General features: G+C 45.2%; 1 long non-coding RNA gene across 1 annotated transcript; it reads left to right on the forward strand.

Annotated features, from left to right (window-relative positions):
• Positions 1 to 115: 115 nt before the first annotated feature.
• LOC149866746 (uncharacterized) lies at positions 116 to 16,619 on the forward strand. Its single transcript, XR_016441942.1, has 3 exons — positions 116 to 2,334; positions 12,458 to 13,821; positions 16,071 to 16,619. It is a non-coding gene; the product is annotated as an uncharacterized LOC149866746 (long non-coding RNA).
• The last annotated feature ends 5,874 nt before the right edge of the window (positions 16,620 to 22,493 follow it).

A 22,493-nucleotide genomic window follows, 5' to 3' on the forward strand; every position in this document is an offset into this window, starting at 1 on the left:
AAAAAAACCCCACACAAAACCAACCTCCCAAAGTTCATTCATGAAGGGCTGCGCGCAAGTGCTTGTGATAGGGCGCCTCGGCTCGCAGTCGGAGCCGCCCACCGGAATTTACACACGGCCAGGACTGTCACCCCCGAAGGCGTGATCTCAAAGCGGCTTTGCACACCCCGCGTGCTGGGAAGGACTGGTTTTTACTCGGGATTCCGTGACACTTGCAAACCTCATTCATGTTTCCGGGGTTGTGCCAGCCGGTGAAAGCCTTGGCCCCTGACGCCAGTTTCATGTGCTTTATACGCAAGGCAAAACATGTATAATAATAATAATAATAACAGCAACAGTAATGATAAAATAATAATAATTGCAATAATAGTAATAATAATGATAATAGTGATAATGATAAAATAATAATAGCAATAATAATAGTAATAATGATATAATAATAATAATAATAATAATAGTAATAATAATAGTAATAACCCTAATAATAATAATCCGGGCCCTGAATCCTCCCCCTCACAAGAGATAACTGCCTTCATGAGCAGCCAGTGGTTGTGCGATACTGTGGAGCAATACCAATCAGTTGGTCTGCTGTATTCAGGTGCTCAGATGCTGCTTTCACCATCAAATAAAGGTTTTCAGGTTTTTTTGGGGGGGGGGTTGCATGAACAAGCATATACAAATATATAGGCTCCAATTCTTAAAGTTCTCCTTAAAAGTTCTCTGACACAATATAACATGTTTTGCTCCAGCCTGTTCGACCATAAATACCATTATGTGGAGCCCAGTAGCTGTAGCATAAGGCAGGGGGAAATCACTTCCAAGAGAGATGCTGGAAGAGGCGGCAGAAAGGAAAATGGGGAACTGGAAAGAAAAAGAAAGGACAGACCCACTTCTAAGTATGGAAGCTCTGCTTATTTCCATGCTCTGTATTTAACTAACACCTGGCACATCAATATAGTATATTGGATGGTAGTATCTGGATGCCCAGACCTGTTATTCTCCGTAAGACTCAATTATACACTTGTTCAACCCTTGTGCCAATTCCAGCTGCAACTCCAGTGTTTATTGGAGGGCTGTAGTTTTGTTTGGGAGCATGGTTGAAACATAGCTCTATACTGTCTGCACAGGCAAGACTGAACAATATGTTCCCCAACGTGGGTAATTAACAGTCTGAATCAGCCCCCACCCTTTCAATCCTGGCAGTTGTGTACCTAATTTAGATGGAACTTTAGGATGTTAACTCATTCCTCACTGGAAGGTGGTTACATGGTAGTAGAGATGGTTGCTAAGACAGATTTCCCTAGTTTTTTATAGTTTCAGTGACTTTGTAGGTATTGTATACATTCCATGAAAACAAACTCAGGCTGTAATCTATGCCGTATAGTCAGGGTTGGACTGAATGAAAAGACCCTCCTAGTTAGGTTACCCTTGGTGTCTTGACATAAAAATAATTCTTATCGCCTGATACCTGACTGATACCCATGCTTTGTCTTTCCCTTGTGCAGACATCAGGAAAACAATAACGTGACTCTTAGCTACCAGTGGCACATTTCCTGGGTGACAGATAATGGAGCCTTTGTTATATATTAGATCTGATTTCAACCTATGTTTGTGTTCTGGACTCTAAACTGGATGGAATTTTTCTACTGTAATATTTGTTTACTTTACAATGTTTTAATTTCCCACCCAGCTGGCAGTAAGAGAATTGCAAGGCAAAGGAGAGGCCTTTGGCCTCAGCAAAAGTCCTTTTACTTAATTTACCTCTAAAAAATATGGGCAGCCCTTCCAGCTCTCTTTATTTTATTTCATTCATATGCACGTACACAGTTCGGAAGAAAAAGAAAGCTTGGGAGAAGATAGCTGCGTACACATCCCAAAAGGTGACCATGTTAACTTCAGAGAATTCAAGGACCTAAAAGTGACAAGTTGAGCAAACCAAACCTTTTACTTTAACACCTGCAGTAATCCTACTTTATCAATCATAGTGCGCTCCCTTTCACACCATTCCTGTAACCTCTGCAAGGATTATTTTTCTTGTGGCAACTGATTTATCATTTCAAAAGAAAAGCTGGTGCACTCCTGGATTATTCTATCAAAGCCAACACAGGAAACTAACCATTCTCCCTTCTCCCTCCCCCAAGCCAGTTACATGTATTACAGTGCAAGCTGATTGGAGCAGGGATTTTCATTTATGGTATGATGTTCAGCACAATGATGCAGTAGCATAAGTAGGTATGGGTGAACAGGGCACAAGCCCCAGGCGCGGATTCAGAGGGGACAGCAGAATGGCAGCCATCAGGGAGTCTGTGGCTTCAGTGGCTCCTGTGTGAGGAGGTAAGTGCTTGGCACCCCCATTTCCCTACCCCCTCCAAGGTGCCAAAATTTTGAGTTACACTTCTGCAGTGGTGCAGAACGCTACTGCAGTGTAAAAAATGATAGCAAGTCTCCTGCAACAGGTGTTACTGGTTAAAGCACTTTCCCATTCCTCCATGGCCATCAACTCTGATTGCTCAGGTGGGCAGTGTGTTGGAATGTACAAGACTCATCTGTCTTTCCAAAGGAGCCTTATTTCATCTCAGTTATTTTAGCTTATGTCCCTCATTCCCAGGATCACAAGGGCTGTCGGGACTATAGGACCATGCTCAGTCTGTAGGAGAAAGGAAAGCCTTTCATTATGCTGACAGCCACAGTAGGAATCAGAGACGGCCACACAGTATGCATTCGCCCATGTGGTTCTCCATACAAATAAGGGCCTTGGAATTTCAGCTGCTGGGGTAGACACAGTCTCTTCTGCACAGTGCCCAGTATAATAGGGCACTAACCCCTGATAGGGGCCTCCAGGTGTTACAGCAATACAAATAGTACACAAAACCCATAACAGTATGACCAAGGGGTGGGGGAGAGGAGAGAGGTGGTTATAGTAATGGTGACTGGAGATAGAGAAAATGAAGTGTCCTGGGAAAAAGAAGGGATCTGCTATTTCTAGGATTCTTTCTCTAAGTGAAGTGAATTTTGTATTTAGTGGTAATCCAGTGCTTTATTTCAGGGATTTCCTTTATCATATTACATTAACTTCTGTCCATGGAGACTGGCTCTGGGAACTCCACCCATTCAGGTCCAGTTTCTGTGCCCCTTAGCTGAGCCATTGCAGCTTTGGAGAAGTAGCAAAGCATTCTGAGCCTTCCCCATGTTGATCCCATCTCCTTCATGGCCCCCCATATTGTGACTTGCAAAGGGCTCTCTTGCCAAAGAGCAGCAGGCACAACATGGGTGTGAATTATAGCACCTCAACAAGATGTGATGATGTTCAGGGCTCCCTTGGGGTTTTTTAAACCCTCACATTGGTTCTCCAGGGCAAAATTGCAGCCAGGACTGACATACAGGGCTATACCAGTTCTTAACTTGCTGCTCCACCCTGTTCAACAGACTAGGTGGCTACATGGGACTTTGCAAAGACCAGCTTCTAAGGCCTTGTCTATGCAGGAAAGTTTCCCCAGTCACCATAAGATTGTTAAACTGGTGTAATCTCCCTACTCCCACCCTTGCTTTGGGGGAAACATTTCAATTCTTGACTACTTGTAGCTTTTTGAGTTTAAAGAAAGCCCCTTTCCAAACAATACAAGCTAACCTAAGGAAAACTGCTCATATTGGATTGAGTGTTCACCCCAAGAGCTATTTTAGTCTAACGAATAAGTATAAATTCACATCTTAGTTTATGCTACTATACGTGCCAGGTAGACAGTCCACGTTACAGCATTTTGGGGTTGCCAGCTCTAAGAATTTATTTGCAACAGTGAAGCAGTTGTGTCAGGGACCTGATTATTATAATACAGTTTGCTCTGATGACATAGCTAGAATCAAGCTGCATTATAGTTACTACAAAATTAGTCCTATAAAATATGCAGATTTATCTCTGCTACACCATTCAGGACAGGGGCCACAGTACAGTTCTGGGACAGGGCTATATCTTTTCTACACTGCAAGCTAAAAGGAGGAATGGTCTTATGATGACAGCATTAGACCAGGAATTAGAAATCTGCGTTCGACTTAGATCTCTGCTACAGACTCGCATTGTGACACTGAGTAAGTCTATTAGAAGCAGTAGGATATATGTAACTCTGATAGGTTACAAGACTAAAAATAGTTCCATAACATGGTTATAGCATATTTTTTTTGGGGGGGGGGGTTTGTCCAGCCTACAACTATACTATATTTATAGTACAGCCAGAGCCTTCAGACAACAATGACAACAAAAGCAGGAGTGTCTGCTGCAAAAGTAACTTTAAAACTTGTGGGAAAATCTGGAAAGTTCCTCACAGTTTTCTGGACATCCTTTTTTCTGTTTTTTTCTGGATCATTTCCGGATCAAATGTTGCCTTGTCCCTCTGCTCAGTCACCCTTGCATTAAATGCATCTGCCAGATGCAAGGCAGGTGAGGCAGGTCCATTCCTGCTTTTGAAAGCCTCTAGCAAAGGGTGAGTGTGGGACCACAGTAGACAGTGGCTCTCTGTATCCCCTTCACCATTGCATAGCCTGTACAGAGAGGAGCAGTTTTTTCAAATGAATAACAATTTCACAACAGTTTAGGGGCTTGATGCTTTCCTTACTGTCACCAGATTTTACTGCAGTCTAGCCCTTCTTGATTCTGTGATTTATTTCAGTGCTAAGAAGAAGTGAATGAGATCCTAAATATTCATCAGCAGATTTCTCCCATTAGGGTATATCATTTCATAAGGAAGTGCAGTTATGGGGCTGCTGTGAAAAGGGGAAGCAGCTCCTGGATCCTGCAGAGGGAAGGCAAATTTTTTCCTTGGCAGAACTCCACTTGTATTAGTAAGTAGATGTTGAAGACTTACTTACCAACAGTACTGGAGGCAGAAAACCATATCTTTATGTGTAGCAAAGTTCCCCTGACCTAGAGGCTGGGCAGCATTTTGCAGCTCTGAGTATTGCATATGTTTGAATTTCAAGATTAACTCAAATTTCAGCTCCTATTTGTTTGTGAAAAATCTCAGCTCATAACAGATCTGGGGCTTGACTTTTTCAGGAGCTGCAGAAAGAAATCTGACTGCTTGGAGTAAGGAGAAAAATAGATAAGGAAATATTAAGAGGATGAGAACTAAAGACAAAAAGTGTAGGCTGCAGCTTCCAGGTTCATGGCTTCCCAAAAGGAATGCAGCTTTGACTGCAGCAAAAGGGAATGCTTTTTATTTACCACAGAGTCATTAGGGAAGCTCCAAGTCGCTTCCCAGGGTTTTTCCAAATTGCAATTTGCCATATTTTATTTTATATTTTTCCCCAGTGGGGGAAATGGCAACACTTATAGCCCACAGGCTCAAGCCAGGGCCCAGCTCTGCTCGGTTGCACCAGGTGTGCTGCTTATACCAGTGAAAAATGGGTATAAAACCCTCTGAGATCACAATGGCAGCACATGCTCCACTATGCAGGTGTGGAGCAGTGAAGTGCCTGGCACTAGCTGCTTTCTCTTGGCATGAATGCCCCACACTGACAGGGCAGACTTGCTTTTTCAAGCAGCCACAGACTTGTGATATATGGTTGTCATGCTTTGCAGAATTTAACAGATCCCAAGCCAGAGCAGGCAGGCAAAAGTGAACAGGAAAAGCCCTCTGCCACCTGAGTTAACTTCCCCATACATGCCTTCCCTCTTAAAGAAAAATCACTTTAAAGGATTAACTAAACTGATTAGGGAGATAGATACCAATCTGTGCCCTACTCCTGAGTCTGTCTAGGCTGGTTTGGAGAGTTCTGAGTCAGAAAAATGATCCAAGGCTTTAATTAGAAACTCCTTCCTGTTTTGCTTGTGCACAGGTTTTTCTTACCTCTAAGGTACAATTTTGCTTCAACAGCCCAGACTTCCCAGCTAGGTATTATTGTACAGCCTGTATATGTACTCAGAGAAAGATAGCCAGGCCTGTGCATGCACTCAAATACTGGAAGATGGGGGGGTGGGGCATTCAAGCCAAGATTCACACCAGGCATCTCCAGCATATAAGCATGAGCCTCTGTAGCTTTACTCTGAACACCCAAGCTGAGAGCTATGAGACATGGCTCCTCTTGACCAGCCAAAACATATTACATGTCTTGGCCATATTACACCAGACTTTCTGTTACCAAGGAACTATGGATGTTTCAACAACTGATCTAACCAGTTCTGCTCAGAACAGGACTGAAATATAGTGAAAAATTACCAACCTGCATACATGTATGCTTCTCATGGGATTGCACCCATGTCACTAGTGGTGGGAAACATTCAATAAAAAGGCCAAATTTAGACAAGGCTTGTATGGTCTACATTCTGTTGCCTGTTACATATGGTCTCCTCGGTCCATCCAGCTGGTGAAATAAATGTTAACTAAAACTAATCTAAAAGTTCCAGAATTGAGGTAGAGATACCCCGCTTTACATGAAAATGGCTTTTACTTGGGTTTAAGGTGTCAAAATTGTAATTAGAGGGAGCCAAGGACTTTAAAGTTCATATAACTTTTTAAGTAAGGGGAATAGCTTGAGGGGCCCAAAATGGACTTTTAGTGGAAGCCCATGCTACACAGAGCTTCAAAAAAGATTTGGCTCAGAGGGTGGGAAGACTAATTCATAGAAACTGAGACCTGAGAGCAGAGGCTCTCTAACTGGTAGAGTTTGTGCCCTGGGAAGAAGACACACCTGATCACAATCAGGACTTGGGACACCAGGATTGGGGGCAGGGGAGGGGAGGGGGGTGAAGAAAACTGCTGCAATGGGAGGTTTGGTACCCAACAGCAAGGTTAACCTTCCCCTGGCTCTGCAATCATTGCAGTTTTACACAGCTAGCAAAGGTCCAAAGCTCTTAATTTGGGAGTGGCTGCACGGGCCAGGGAAGAGTTAACCTAGCTCTTGGCAACAACACCTAACCCTCCCGCTTGCAACAGTGCTTTTCAAGGATGGGGGGTGTTGAGTGGCTGACAAGGGACTCTGCCTGGCTGGAGCCCCCTGCCTACATTCTGATGCCCTGCTTTATTGAGCATGCAGGGTTTCTGCCTTGGTCACCTGGTCTTAGGTGCACTAGTTGAGAGAGCCTGGGTTCTGCTTAGTTTGGTCAATCCATTCATCAAATATGGTGAGCGGCATGATTAAAGGATGAATGGAACAAGAATATCTAGTTGGGCAATGCTGGATCAAAGGTTTTAATTACTCACAAATATCTGAAGGGAGTAAAAAGCAGAGCAGAAGAGAAAGAGGCACACTAGTCTTCAGACTCTTGAAACTGGATTCTCAGTGGGGCATAGCTTCCTAAACCCTAGCTAGTGAAATCTGAGGCTGGTTTTACCACTTGGTTAACCTTAGAGGACAAAAGAACAGATCAGCCTGTGCATCTACATGAGATTCTATAATGCACAGTAGTCTATTCTACTGTGCATTAATGGGTCATGGCAAAAACCATGCTAATGCACTAATGTGCAGTAGATTTAGTCTACTGTGCATTAAGTATCACAAAAAACCCATTTGCTTTTGCTACTGCACATTAGCATGGGCTAATGCACCTTTATGTAGTACCTCATATTAAAGGTACTAAACTTAATGCACAGTAGCAGAGGTGCATTAATGAACATGTAGACATGCCCAGGAAGTGCTGACATCAGTATTAACCTGCCCTGTCTGCAATGCACTTGGCACGTCTACCTGTGCTATTGATGTGCTATAGGCTTACTGTGCAGTAAAATACTGTGCAGCAAGCCTTTCTCAGGAACATGACTACATGTTCACCCTGTTGGGAGCAAATCTACTCCCAATAGAAGCAGCTTGATACAGGGCTGCTCCTGCCCGGCGCTGCCCCTCTGTAGCAGCCCAGGAGAGCTCCAGGCTCCCTCAGGGTGCTAGCCTGCGGGCTGGTGGGAGCATGGGGCCAGGAGAGCTCTGTTGGCTGTAGCAGGAGCTGTCTCCTGGCCCTGTGCACATTGGGAAAGCTACACAGGAGTGGTCTTGATGTGTAGGGGCCGGGAGACAGCTGTTGCTGCAGCTAGCAGAGCTCTCCTGTTTGGTGAACATCTGGACACACCACAGCCAGCTCAGTGCCCATGGGCTTCCCAACCCAACAAAGGGTCAGCCAGGAGCTGAGAGGACCAGGGACAGAGAACTCCCCCTCTCCACAGATCCCCCATGGCCCCCTGCTGGTGTGGCTGATCAGGAGCAAATTTACTCCCGGTCAGTGGCTACACGAGTAGTACTGGGTAGTAGCTAATGTAAAGCATCTTGTGTAGATGCACCCACTGACTCTCAGGAGTTCATGGGAGAGGGAATACGCAGCACACAGGGCTCCTCTCTGCTAGAGAGGGAAGTCAGGACAGGAATTCCTGTTGGTGATGGGGTATGCAGGGGAAGGGATATGACAGTGAACTTTTGCTTTCATCTCCTTCAGTCCTCCTTTCTGAGAATGAGCTGGGGTCACAATACTATGGCACTGCTGGTCTTCCCCAGTGCTGGCTGCATTGCAGCAGCTCTGATATGTGCATGCTGCAATTTGTAAAGTCTGCTAGGGTAAAGTGGCTGTACTGTACATAACAGTGCTGAGCAGTGTCAGGTTCCCATCTATCCTAATAAAATGTGGACCCTATGTTATCAGACCTTTAACCCTTTTGAACACAGAATAGATGGCCAAATAAGCATGTCCAGCTATAGTGATCACATCCTAATGCTTTCAGAGACTGCCATCTTGTGGCACATTGGAGAGCAGATATTAGGACTTTCTGGAAATGGCTATCAGAAAGCCAAGGAAACAGAAGAGGTCAGGGAATGGCAAAGGGTGGTATATTGCCAAAGGAGTATGTGGGCCTGGGCTGGCAGCTTCTTGAATATCTGCACTGGACTTCTCAGAGAACTTGGTCCAGACTTATGCTGCTAATGATGAAAAGGGTGAGACAGATCCAGCTCCTTTTAGATTGCAGATATATAGAGCTCATGATCCAGAATCAATTATGCAGTGAACAGGCAGGTTTTGCTTCAAAGCTATAGCTCCCTTTTGCAAATTTCTCTGGTGTGAGATACAGCAAGTGCAAACAAGTTTATGAATGACATATTTATTTATAACCATATTTAATTATATAGTAATTAGTACTTATATATTTATTTATTTATATTTATTCACAGATGGCACCAAGCTCGGGGGGAGTAGTAGAGACACTGGAGGCTAGATCTAAGATTCAGAGTGATCTCAACAAATTGGAGGATCAGACCAAAAGAAATCTCCCAAGTTTCAATAAGACAAATGCAAAGTTGCACACTGAGGAAGGAACAATCCCATACATTGGTACAGCCTGGGGGGCTGACTGGCTAAGTAGCAGCTCTGCAGAAAAGAACCTGGGAATTACAGTGGACAATAAGATGGATATGAGCCCATAGTGTGCCCTTGTTTCAAAAAAGTCTAATAGCATACTGGGCTGCATTAGTAGGGGAGTTGCCAGCAGATTCAGAGAAGTGATTATTCCCCTCTATTTGGCACTAGTGAGGCAATATCTGGAGCCCTATGTCCAATTTTGGGGCCCCCACTACTACAGAGTGGTGTGGACAGATTGGAGAGAGTCCAACAGAGGGCACTGAAAATGGTTCAAGAGCTGGGGCACATGACTTATGAGGAGAAGCTGAAGAAGCTGGGCTTATTTAGTCTGCAGAAGAAAAGACTGAGGGGGGATTTGATAGCAACCTCCAACTGCCTGAAGGGTGGTTCCAAAGAAGATGGAGCTAGACTAGGCGTGGGCAAAATGGCAGATCCGGCCAGCGGCTGGACTCCATTTCCCAGCAGCCCCTGCCCGTTTCCATGGAGACCCCAGGAGGGGTGGGGCCATGACAGGGTGGGGCCAGGGTTTCTATGGAGAAGTGCTGGGGTGGGGGGGGGGGTGCACAGCTGGGTAAGGAGCTGCTCCAGGGCTGCAGCAGGGATACTATGGTGGTGACAGCATGGCCCAGAGTTGGGGAAGAGCCACGATTTGCTGCTTGCCTGCCCTAGGCAGTTTAGGTTGCATATTAGGAAAAAACTCTCTCAATAGTGGGGTAGTAAAGCACTGGTGGAGGTTACCCAGAGAGGTGGTGGAATCACTATCTTTGGAGGTTTTTAAGACTTGGGTAGACAAAGTCTAGTTGGGGCTGGTCTTGCTTTGAGCAGGCGTTGGACTAGATGACCTCCTGAGGTCCCTTCCAGCCCTAATTTTCTATGATTCTGTGATTCAATGACATTAGAGGGGGCGTGTACACAAGTTGCTATGGCACCACAGCGATGTGTTACAGTGCTGTAGCATCCACTGGCAAAAACTGTGATGCTGCCACTATGCTTTTGTAGCAACACACTTCCTCATTACAGTGCATTGCTATGGTGATGTAGCAGCCAAAAATAACCATTTGCAGCTGGCATGGCGCAGTATGGGCTATTGCAAAAGGAAGTACTACATGATGGCGCCATAACAAAGGTACCGTACGGCCATCTGTAGATGTGCGCAGTGTGTGTGTGTATTCCTGAGTGATACAGAATATGGTTGGATGTAAGACACGGTGGAATCACCCTTCTCAGCTAGTATATGGTGATGCCATTTTTCATAGTGACATTAAAATCTGTTGGTAATACTGCCACTAGTATCATTATTTTATTTGGATTGCAGTAGTGTCCAATGGTTTCAGTTTGGATTGGACATCTGTTGTTGGAGTAGACATACATGTACATGTGTGCATTTGTATGTGCTTATGCATATGCATGTGTATTTACATGCTTGTGTCTGTTTCATGCACATGTACATACACATGTATATATACGCACTAGGAGATGCATGATCTTTTGGTCCTGCAAAGTTACTGTATAACATAGAACCCAATCTTTCCGCTGAGGAATTCAGTGAGAATCTGCTGTGGATTCAACAGGAGCATGGTCTGGCTCAAACTTTGCAGTTTTCCAAAGTATTTGAAACCTTTGTTAAGTGCCATACAAGTCAGTTAAGAAGATTTTAACTGAGATTTGCATAGGAAGAGGGGCAAGCTGATAAGCGATATTAGAAAAATTCCTGAGAATAGTGTTGTCAACTTTTCTGATCAAGTTGCAAGTCTTGTAATAGCTCAAGTATTTTTCTGAAAATTTCATCTCCTGGAGTCATGTGATTATGTGAGACTCTCATCTTTCATCTCCTTTTCAAAGCAAGTTTCCACAATCAAAAACACTGGAAAACATGATCAGGGTTACACCACCAGAAAGCAAATGAAGAGAACATAAACAGAACTTCCCCCCTTTAGTTTTAGCCTTTAAAAAAATCCTCATGGTGCTTGAGTGCTTGGGACTGGCAATAGTGGGAAACAAATTCATTGAATTCTTCCCCTTGTTCCTCATGGTCTTTGGAAAACATACAGGATCTGCTTTGCAGGATTCACCAGACTACTTCTAGGTCCTGATACCTCTATCCAGGCAGTAATTAGTGAAGAAGGAAGCAAGAGTGTCAAAAAAGAATAAAACTGAAGAATTGTCTTTTCTTCAATGGGCTGGGCAATTTAGCCCTATTATTTGAGATGTTCACTCATATTATAAGCTCCTAGGCGGGGAATAAAAAGCAGGTAGCACATAGCTTTAAGAGCACAGAAATCCATTAAGCAACGATACAAGCGATGCAGTAATAGAATGAAGCGGTAATTATCATGGTACAGCTGACCTCATTGGTGAATTAAGTGTCTCAAGGTGAAACAGAGACTACTTATCATTAGCAAGGTCAATTCTCTGATTTACCTCTTGATGAAAACAATATCTTTGCAGAAGAAGCATTCCCTAAAGCTAGCTAGCTAGCTGTCTGTCCCTCTGTCTACCTCCATGTACTCTAATTTCTCCAACCATTTGTCTATTACTTTGACTTCCTTATGTGCATAATAGGAAAAAAAATAGGGTGGTTAATGCTCAGACTGAGGGATTGTGCATCATACAAGATGGGGATACAGAGGACTTGTGTCCTCTCTGAAAAAGGAGCTGGTGCCAACATAGGAAATATTCAGGCTATGCGAAAGAGCCACAGAAGTGATGGATGAGAAGACTTGACTTTTTGCTGAAGCTTGGCTGGCCCCTCTTGCACATGTTCTAGAGATTTGTCCAGTCATTTTCAAAGGCCTAAACCATTGAGCTAGGGAAAGTTGTTCTGGTGTCCATCCTTCCAAGCTTACAAAATAACACCCAGGATGATTAATTATTCCCATTACTTTCTCCCACAGTTGTGATCTTTATTGTAACCCAAGCAGGGATTTTGCCTACATTAAAGTATTTCAGGGAAATATAAACCAGAAGGCACTGGATCTTGCTCTATCACCACTAGCCACAGATTTTACTCCAATCAGTCTGACCTCTGTCACTTGAATCAGAGGTTTCTTCCCCTGGTTGGTGGCTTGTTTCTTCTTAAGTAACAACCAGGTTCTGTGTAATTCCTCACCCCTTCAATTATTTTTATAGAGCACAACGGTATGAGAAAAGCCAGCTCCGGTTCTCAGCTGCTTGTCCTGCAGTTTGCATTACATATGGTTAGTACAATGCTGATTTCCTAGTCATGGTTCCTGACACTTACAGGAACAAATGACAAATGTCTTAGGATGTGGCGAACAAAAGTCTAGCGGAAAAAACCCTATTATGCAGGAGGGAGACATGAACAGACCTTCAGTTTTATAAGAATAATAATAAAGAAACAGCTGGATGAAGAGCTCAGGTTTCTTAACATCTGGAGTGAAACCAGCTCAGACACTCTTCAATGCCCTGTTGTTCCTTGAACAGGAATATCCTGGATAAGGTGTTAAGTCTACTTATTGCTATTAGCCACCATTGTCTAGCAAGGTGATGTGATACCTGAAAAAACACAGAAGTCCTGATACTGGAAACACTTTTCCATATGGCAGTATGGGGTGCAACTGTGCACGTGGCAGCATTCAGGACAGGGGATCAGAAAGTAGGAACATACTTTCTAAGGACTCTGACTTCCCTCTCCCAGCCACAACTGCCTCTTCTCTTATTCTGTAAGAAGAAGAAGGTGGCTGGACATAGCAAGCTAGCACTGACACTAGAAGAAGATATAGAAGAGACAGCTGGTCTTCAAAGGGTTGACAAGGATTACCCCAGTGGGTTACCCCCAGAAAAGCAGGGCCTTTGGGACATCCTATCACGGTCAGACAAGGTTCTTTGGGTAGATGTGGTATCTTTTATTAGACCAATAAATAGTTGGAAAAATTGTTGTTTGCAAGCTTTCAGGCACAAACACCCTTCTTCAGGCATAAGGAAAGTCAACTGGTGTTTGTGTGCTGTCTTGGGTAGAATAGAAGCCAATACAGGCGACCCTCGGCATTCGCGGGGGATATGTTTTTGCAAATAAGGCACCGTGTTCATGAACACCGTCTGCATTCATGACCTCAGTGTTCCCGGCGGCTGGGGAGGATGGGGGGCACAGCTGCTCTGGTGGCAGCAGCAGGAGCCCGGCAGCGGCAGGCACAGAGCTCCCAAGGAGCTCCTTTAAATGTATTTAAGAAGCAGGTTTGGCATTTGCGAATATTTGAAACCCCGAATGCCAAACCCGTGAATAGTGAAGGTTTCCTGTATGCAAAATGCAGGTCTGTGAAAATGCAAATACGTGGCAGTGAGAACCTGAGAGAACAGGACACAATAGGTATTATCTCTGTAATGAATGCTTGTGTAAAGTATTGGCCCGTTGTCCCAGAGAAGGCCTTTTATTTCTTTTGCAGGTCGGTCCAGTTGTTCCTGTAGCTCACATAATAGTTCTCTCTGTTGTGATGTTCAAGGCTGGGGATTCCCAACCTGCTGATAGCCCTTGTGTAAGTTTTTACCTTTGTTGCACTCTGATACCTCTTCATCACTCCCCTGCTGCTGCTTTGCTCTGACTGTGGCAACTCCCCCGTGCACCCTGCTGGTGAGCTTTTGGAAGAAGGTGACTGCCCTATGGGTAGATGGGTGCTCTTCCTGTAATCTGACAGATAATGACTTGGGCAAGAATCCTGCTGAGCATGTCCTGTCCTGCTCTGATCTAAAACAGCAGCAATAGAGAACGGAGCTCAGCTTCTTACTGTTCTGTAGATTCTCATGCTGAAAGATGAGGATGTGTGAATTTACAATCTGTCTCCCATCATTTTATGTAGCCATCTACCCAATCTCTTGCATTTCTAATACATCTATCACTTCACTATTAGCATCCAGGTGTCAGAGAAATTCTTGATGATTTCATTCAGCAATAGAACTTCACTATTTATATCCCTTAATCTAGTAGGCTTGGCAACATTCATTATAACACAGGACTGATAACACTCCTAAGAAGTATGATCTAGGGTTGTACCACACCCATCACTTATATTTGTCCACTGATTCTCAATCCAGCAACACCCTGGGCTGCCTTGAAAACCTTTCAAGGCTGCCATGGGGCGCCACATAGTTTTAATGATGTTAGGTGTGCAAACATGATTTACAGGATAAAACCAGAGATTTCAAATAAGCATCCATAGTGTTAAATACATATTGACCTGTTGTGGTCTTTCTGAATTCTTTGCAACAGAAAAATTGCTTTATTATTTTTCTGTAGTAACAAAGGAGTGACAAGTAAGAGTTGGCATTTTCCAAGGGGTGTCTTAAGTTTAATGTGGGGTGCTTTGAATATAAAAGGGTTGAGAATCACTGATTTATCATGTCATGCTTCTGACCCATCATTTTTCATCTGTGCACACTATAAAAAAGGTAGATCATTATTATTATTATGGTCACAAAACACCCTCTGTTTTCTCTAGGATTTTTTAATCTTGCTGGACACTAAGCATTTGCAAGCTTAAACTGTACCAGGCACACCAGGCCTGGTGTGGAACTGGTTAGTAACAAATAGAAGCACAATGCACAAAAAAAAAAATGACAAAAAGCCCTGTGCCATTTTAACTTGCAGTGGAGAATTTAGGAGGGCAGAACAGTAAATTGATTAGGTTAGTGGAGTTCACAGTCCTACTCTTAAAAAAGGTGTGCATAGGATTAAGACCCATAATACTACATCACATGGAACAAGCCATGGGCAACTGGTGCCACCTTAGGGGGGCCATGTGCCCCAGTGACCAGTCAGCAACCCGGGGGTGGGGTAGTATCCCCTGTGGCCAATTGCACTGACCAGGAAGCGGCTGCAGCACTCCTGTAAGTGGCTGCAGTGCTCCCAGAAGTGGCTGTGGGGCTGTATCTAGTGCTCCCACTCCCTGGTCGGTGCTTGCAGGGGGGCACTGGTGCTTCTGCCTGCCCCCCTGCCTGTTGCCTAAGCGGGGGGCATGGCACCAGCACTCTCAGGGGTGCACGTGCACCCCCTACGTGTCACCACTGGAACAACCTGTGTCTTGTGTCATTGTAAGTCTTCTCCACCTGGTGGAACTTTAGCTTAGTACCAGCTTTAAGAACAGAGTGGTACCCCCTGAATCATTAACACTGCTTCTTGCAAACATAGTGCTAGGGGTCTATTAAACAAGTACCAGTGAGCACAAGCCTGATGACTTTTAGAGGTGTGTAGCAGGACAATGTGATAAGGCTGTGGAATTTCTAGAAACCCAATTGCCTTCCACCACTTAATGCTTCATTTCATTTTAAGAATGCAATTGTTAATCAGCTGCTGGGCTTCCTCCAGAGATAAGGTACACCATCAGGGAGCTGACTGAATTAGACATTGCTCCTGGCCTTTAATTTTGCAGATGTGGCCTTTAATTTTAGCTAGACTTGATAGCAGAAACAATCTTTTCTTAGTTCCTAGAAAGGTGGTTGATAGTTGCATCACCATTGCAGTTCAGCCAAAGAGGATCTGGAACAAGGAGATGTCTGTGCTCTGAGAAACTTGTGAACACGGTGAATATAATTGGCAGAGGACTGAGGAAGCCTAGATGGCAGGCACAGATTATTAATAACATGTGAAGTACCCAATGGATTCTACTACTAGTAAATTCCCCTTTTTCCCCGTGCTCGTATGATTCCTTGTAATTCCCAAGGCAATATGTGATAAATGTTGAACAAGCAAATTGACAACTTGAAGACAAATTCAATTTTTTGCTTTCAGGGTCTGGTCCAGGAGCAATAAGAAGACAGGAGCTTTCCAACAGGGTACAGAATTCTACTGGTGAGACACCCTTTGCTCTCCTGTAACTGGGAGAATGACTACAATTAACATAAAGCCTGGATCACAAGGAAGAACCTGTGGATACGTTCATTTCACCTCTGCAGCTGTATCTCAGACCTGATGCAGAGACCTTGGAGAAAGCTATTTTCCATCAAGTCTTGCCATCAAAATGTCCCTTTTAAGTATTCATGCCAGTGCCTTTTCATAATCTTCTGAATGGGAGAAGATAGCCCAGGTACTTTGTCTGCGGAAGGAAGCAATTAAATTATTAGCACTTTGAGAAATTAAATGATATAACTTATGGCAGAATAAGTTTAGCAAAATGTTATAATGTAAGAAAACAATTAAAAAGAGTTATATAAGGTTGGGCGACTTCTTTATTGCAATAGAGTGAGCAGTTAATTGATTGTCATCTTGTTATAATGCACCAGGGCAGTTGTGGCAGCAAATAGAGCTATGTCTACTCAGGAAGTGCTAATATGAAATGCAGAAAAAGGGAAACATCTGTTAGAGGAAATGGGAGCAGACAGGAGTCTGCCACCCCTGATTCCAATTCCTTGTCCCTTTCAGAAAGAAAAGAGTGCCGAGGGTCTCCCCTGCCCAACCAGTTGCCGCTCTTTTGCTTCCAAGCAATACTTCAGCATTCTCAGCTCCTCTCTCTTCAGTGATGAGGAACAATGCAGGACTGGGACACTAACATAGAATCATAGAAAATTAGGGTTGGAAGGGATCTCAGGAGGTCATCTCATCCACCCCCCTGCTCAAACAGGACCACCACCAACTAGCCGATTCCAGCAAGAGCTTTGTCAAGCCAGGTCTTAAAAACCTCCAAAGATGGAGGTTCCACCAACTCTCTAGGTAACCTTTTCCAGTGCTTCACCACCCTTCTAATGAGAAAGTTTTTTCCTAATATCCAACTGAAACTCCCCTTGCTGCAACTTGAGACTATTGTTCCTAAGAACAGACTAAGTATAACCAGGAAGAGTTTCTAACAAAAGTAACAGAGCAGTGGTGGAGGAGCAAAGCAAAGTATTCTATTTCAGGCCACTTCAACCCAGTGTCCTGCTCCTGCCACACTTTGACTAGTTCTCTTTGGATCAGGAGAGAGGCAAGGCAGCATTCTCTGAGCAGACAAGACACCTGCAGCCTCTTGGGTTTAGTCCAGCTCATTACATTTCCGGATAGACTCAGTGCATCCCACAGCCCCAGTCACAGCCTGATGCAGCAGGCATGGCACAAAGACAGAGAAGCACATGGCTCTGGCATTGACAAGTTCACAGTCTAAACAGGGGAAGAAATGACACTGGAAACACCAACCTGGAATAACCTTCTGTATAATTTCCCTGGTGCCTAGATCAGGTGGAGGTAGATAGGGGGCCCCCTTCCTTTAATATATAAAGGAGTTGAAAGAACTGCATAGTAATCTATGCACCCATGTTCCAGCTAAGAGTCACTTGTGTGCTCTTGTCAGGATGCTGAGGATTGTCTGGCAAGCCTGGAATGGGGCTGGAGCTGGGGATGAGGGGTTGTGCTGGATGGAACTGGAATAAAACTGTGCTCTTTCTACTGGAAGTTGCTCTTGTGCCACTTGACCTGGGAAAAGGCTGTTCTCTAGAGGGGCAAACATTACATGGTAGCTGGGTTGGGATTATAGTGGAAGCCCTGAGAACAAACTGAGCTCTGCACAACTTCAGAAGAAGCTGGGTGTGAGCCAGGGCTGCAGATATGGGAACTCCTGTCTATCTGGCTCCTGGCTGGAGGGTCTCCACCTAGGGTTTCCGATTACCAAATTTGGCGTCAGGAGGAGATTTTTCACTTAGGTCAGATTGACATGAACTGTGTGGGGTTTGCCTTCCTTTGTAATATGGGGCACAGTCCTTTTCCTAGGACCTGCTGAGCATATGCTGGTATTAAACAACTGCTTCCCTGTTGTTGCAGTCGTCGGCTGTCCCTTGGAGTTGAAGATAATGTTCATTGATGAGGCCTCAGGTGACTGAGGAGCTTGATTCTGAATACACACGTTCCTTGGCAATGGGAGCATGTTGTTGCATGGGGGAGTGGGATTCACAGCCCGGGGTTGGTCTCCTTCTCCTTCTCCACCACTGCTGTTCTGCCTCAGTATCGAGTCATTGGGCCTCAAAGTGATGCGTGCCTTGGTGGACTAGGGGGCACCACATTGAATGGTCAGCAGCTTGCTCCTCCAAGCTGTTGGTGTCAATGCCTCCATCCTTGAGGGCAACCTTGAGTGTGTCTTTGTACCATTTCCTTTGGCTGGCCTGTGAGTGTTGGCCAACAAAGAGCTGGGAAAAGAGAATCTGGCGAGGGAGGCAGTTCTCAGACAGCCTTGCCTCAGTGCCCAGCAGCCATGGTGCCTCCTGCCACTGCCTGGACTGACTCACTACTTAAGCAATGAAGGCATGATCCTTTTTTTTTTTTTTTTTTTTGAGCTTACCCCTCTGTGCTACCGCCTGAGCACTGAGGGGCTCAATCCTTTTTTTCTCTAGAACTCACCCCCTCATACCGCTGTTTCCTGGGCTGCTGGCCAAGCCAGACAGGCAATGCCTGAGCTCTAAGGGGCCTGATTCTTTTTGGGGCTCTGGCCAGTCTGCATTCCAGGCAGGGTGGCAAGGCGGGGGGTGGGGGTAGGGGGGGGTTCTGGACAAAAAAAGGATCGGGCCCCTTGGGCCTCTGGTGTGGGTGACAGTGGGAGGCACCATGGCAGCTGGGTGCTCTGGGGCTTCAGTGCTTGATTTGCCCGATGGCCCTGCGGGGCAAGGCACTGTGCATGGTCTGCTGCACCTTGAGGTCCCTACTTGCCCTGACTCAGGAGGGGCCACTACATCCTGGGATGCTGAAGGACTGCAAATTGGGTAAAACTGTTTAAAGAGTGGGCACACCTTAATGGATCAGGAGCAAAATTAGGCAGATTAGATACAGTTCTGCCCAGGAGAAGTGTAACTTTAAGATGGATAACAAATGCTTTAAATCACTTAAATGTATTAATGTGCAGCTAATCCAGAGCTCCAGAAGCCACCTAAACTTACTGTGTAACAAGGCCCTAAGAGACACTACCATCTGCTTCAGGACTGATATAGAGCAGTGATTCTCAGCCAGGGTTACTGTCACCTTGAGGCATCTTGAGATCCTTTCCAGGGTGCTGCAGGTTGCCACATAATGTTAGTACTGCTAGGTGTACAAACAATTCACAAGATAAACCCAGAGATTTCAAATATGAATCTATTGTGTTAAAATTATTCTGTCTTGCTGTGGTCTTTTTGAGTTCTTTGCAACAGAAAAATTACTCTAATATTTTTGTATCATTGTCTTTGATGGCAATGCTTCAGTATGAGGATGACAATCTTCCAGTAAATAGGAAAGTTGTCAGTAAGTCAGTAGATGACTGAAGAGGCCTCCTCAGTCATCTGTTTGTCCATAGTAAAAAAATGAATGAAAACGAAGAGCTGGCATTTTCTGAGGCATGCCTTGAGTCTGAAAGGGGTGAGGAGCATGTAGAAATGATTCTAGCAGGGTGCAGAGCCCAGGGCAAATCAGCCTATGAGGGTCCTGGATGTGAAGAAGCTGGTGGCAGCAGTGACAGCAAAGGTGTGTGTGTGTGTGTGGGGAGGGGGGGCAGCAGGAGGAGGGCAAGCAGCTGGATGTGAAGCCGGCAGTGGTGTGGAGTCACAGCACCAGGCGGGCCTCAGGAGGGGCCTCGGCCACTCCGCTCAGCTCTGCAGAGCCCCCCAAAGTGTGAGGCCCAGGACGGCCACCCCAATTCGCCCTCCCCTAGGAATGGCTCTGGGACCACTGATATAAAGATTGATGTCACAGACGTTCCTGAGAAGCTGTACAGGTCTGCCCTGGCTTATCTCTTGTACTGATATTAAACTGTCTGTACCTGAGGACCCTGAGGATTGTGAGGATCTTGTCTGAGTAGCTGCAGCATAAGATAGCATCTCCTTGGGGCAACATCTGTATAACAGAAACCTCAAGCAACCACTGCTAAACTGGAAAGCAGGTAAAGAACAGATCCTAGTACTGAGGCTGAATGAGATCAAGCCTCAAAATACAAAAATAAACTCAGTCCTAAAATTCCCAAGGCTATTCAAGGGGCTGGGAAAATTGAGAAAAATCCTTTGTGATCAAGCAGGGGCAAATCCAGAGGGGGTGCAGTGGTATGCCCATATAGCTGTTTTGGATCACGCTGTGGAAGCAGCAGCTGGGGCTTTTTTAAAGTCTACAAAGGAAAGACTAGCCCCCACCTTTCAGCACCACCTCTCTTTTCCTCTGTGCCCATCGAAGCCTGAACAACTGCTCCTGAGTGACTCAGGGTCTAGTGACCCAAACTTGGGCACTTGCGCCTTTTGGCACCACGGTCTGTTGGACATGTCTTCCTAAGCAAGCTTCCCATCGCTCATCTGCCATGCCTTGGTCTTAAGAGGAATCGAGGGAGGTTTTTTGTATGTTATCTACTTCCTTAGGCATGCTCTGTATGGATGTTTCTTGGGGCTCCTCCTCTCATACACCCCATCCATACACAAACTGTGGATGTCTAGCAGTGTGCCTGATGGCCTAGGCTTGTATCCCCATAGGCCTGCCCCGTGACTCCGACTGGGTCAACCACCTTCCCAGGATGGGGCTGGTTGGCTGATTGTGCAGCTACTGGGCTCTCATAATGCGGAGAGGGTTACTTCTTGACCATGTTCCATAACTGAAACTAAGCACAAACTTAAATCTTATGTAAGGGCCACGTCAGTCCTGAGATCACAGGTCATCCCTCAGGGCTGCACACCCTGATAGGACCAACAATTGGACCTACTATAAATCTGAGTTTCCCCTCTGGGTTCTCCTGGAGTTCCTAGCCTCCTTGCCCTGGCAGCTTTAGGCTTGCAAAGCATGTGCCTCTGAGAATGAGGAACCAAACAGAAATGAAAGCAAAACAGAAAACTGGGAAACTGCACTTATCTTCCCACTCACACATCCCTGGGCTTTGTTGGGTCCTCGGATCCTCAGCTCATCCTCCTCTGGGGCAGCGTTGTCCTCACAATGGGGGCAGCATCCCTCTGGGCATCCCCTTCATGCAGGTGGGGTTTTACACACCTGAACATGCTGTCCAGGATCCTGCAGCTGCCATGCTGCTGCCCACCTTCTCACCGTCCTGCGCCAGCTCTTGTAGTTGGTCTCTGGTGCTGGGTGATGTCAAGCATGTGTGCCCTCCCAGCTACACTGACAGCATACTCAAAAGCCATGCAGGTGGTGCTTGGCTGCCACTCCATGCCTCTGGCTGCTGTACCTGTGGCAGGCAAGTTCCTTCCAGTTTTGGCCCTCCCAGGCCACTTGCTAGGACCTCTGGCATTCTTTTATCGCCCTTCCATCCCTGGCATAGGGGATTCCAACCCCCCAGACCTGTCTCCCTGCAACACATCCCCCCTTTTAAACTGCCTTGGGGCACTTGTACCACAGATTTCTGATGTATACCTGTGACTGAGCTCTTCTCTACTGGGTAATGTTTTGTATTGGTGTCCTCTCTTTTCTCTCACACCTAGACAAGAAGTCAACCACAGTATTAACTTTTCTGAGCCTATCAATTATCTGGAATTTAAACTGCTGTAAAGTGAGTGCCCAATGTGAGATCTGGGTGTTGTCAGCTTTAGCTTGGCTGAGCCATTTTAATGGAGCATGATCCATGACAAGTAGGAACTCCTGGCCTACCAAATAATATCAGAAATACTCAATGGCCCACTGGGTGGCTAAACATTCGCGTTCTATAGTGGTATAAATTGTTTCTATTGGGTGAAGTTTGTGGCTAGCATACAACACTGGCTTCTCAATCCCCTTGTCCTCTTGCATTAATACCACTCTGATGGTGGTTTCCGAGGTGCCTGTCTGTAAAACAAAGGGTTTATTAAATTCCAGCATATGAATCAACATATCCCAGCATGAAGTGTTCTTGATTTTCTCAAGTTAAAGGTCATCTCTGGCGTCTAAGTGATAGTCCCCATATGTTGTTTTAGTGCTTCCATCAAGGGGGATGCTAACTCTGAGAAGTGTGGCATGAACTGGTGGTAGTAATTGGCTAAACCAAGAAAGGATCACATTTGTTTGCTACTGTGCAGGGCTTGGCATTCTCAGATAGCTTGTACTTTATCTGCCAAGGGCCTAATGATTCCTTGCCCACCTTGGAACCATGAGATACTTTGTTTCCCTTTTTCCCAGCACTCATTTCTTTGGATTAGCTGTTATTGCCATTTTCCTTAGACCCATCAATATAGCCCATAGTGCACACAGGTGTTGTGGCCAAGTTTTTGTGAAAATGACGATATTGTTGATGTTCGCTGCTGCATATTGTATATGTGGAGCTAG

This window comes from Crocodylus siamensis, chromosome 4, assembly GCF_052110815.1.
Source record: "Crocodylus siamensis isolate JL-2025a chromosome 4, ASM5211081v1, whole genome shotgun sequence".
NCBI classification, from domain to species: domain Eukaryota; kingdom Metazoa; phylum Chordata; order Crocodylia; family Crocodylidae; genus Crocodylus; species Crocodylus siamensis.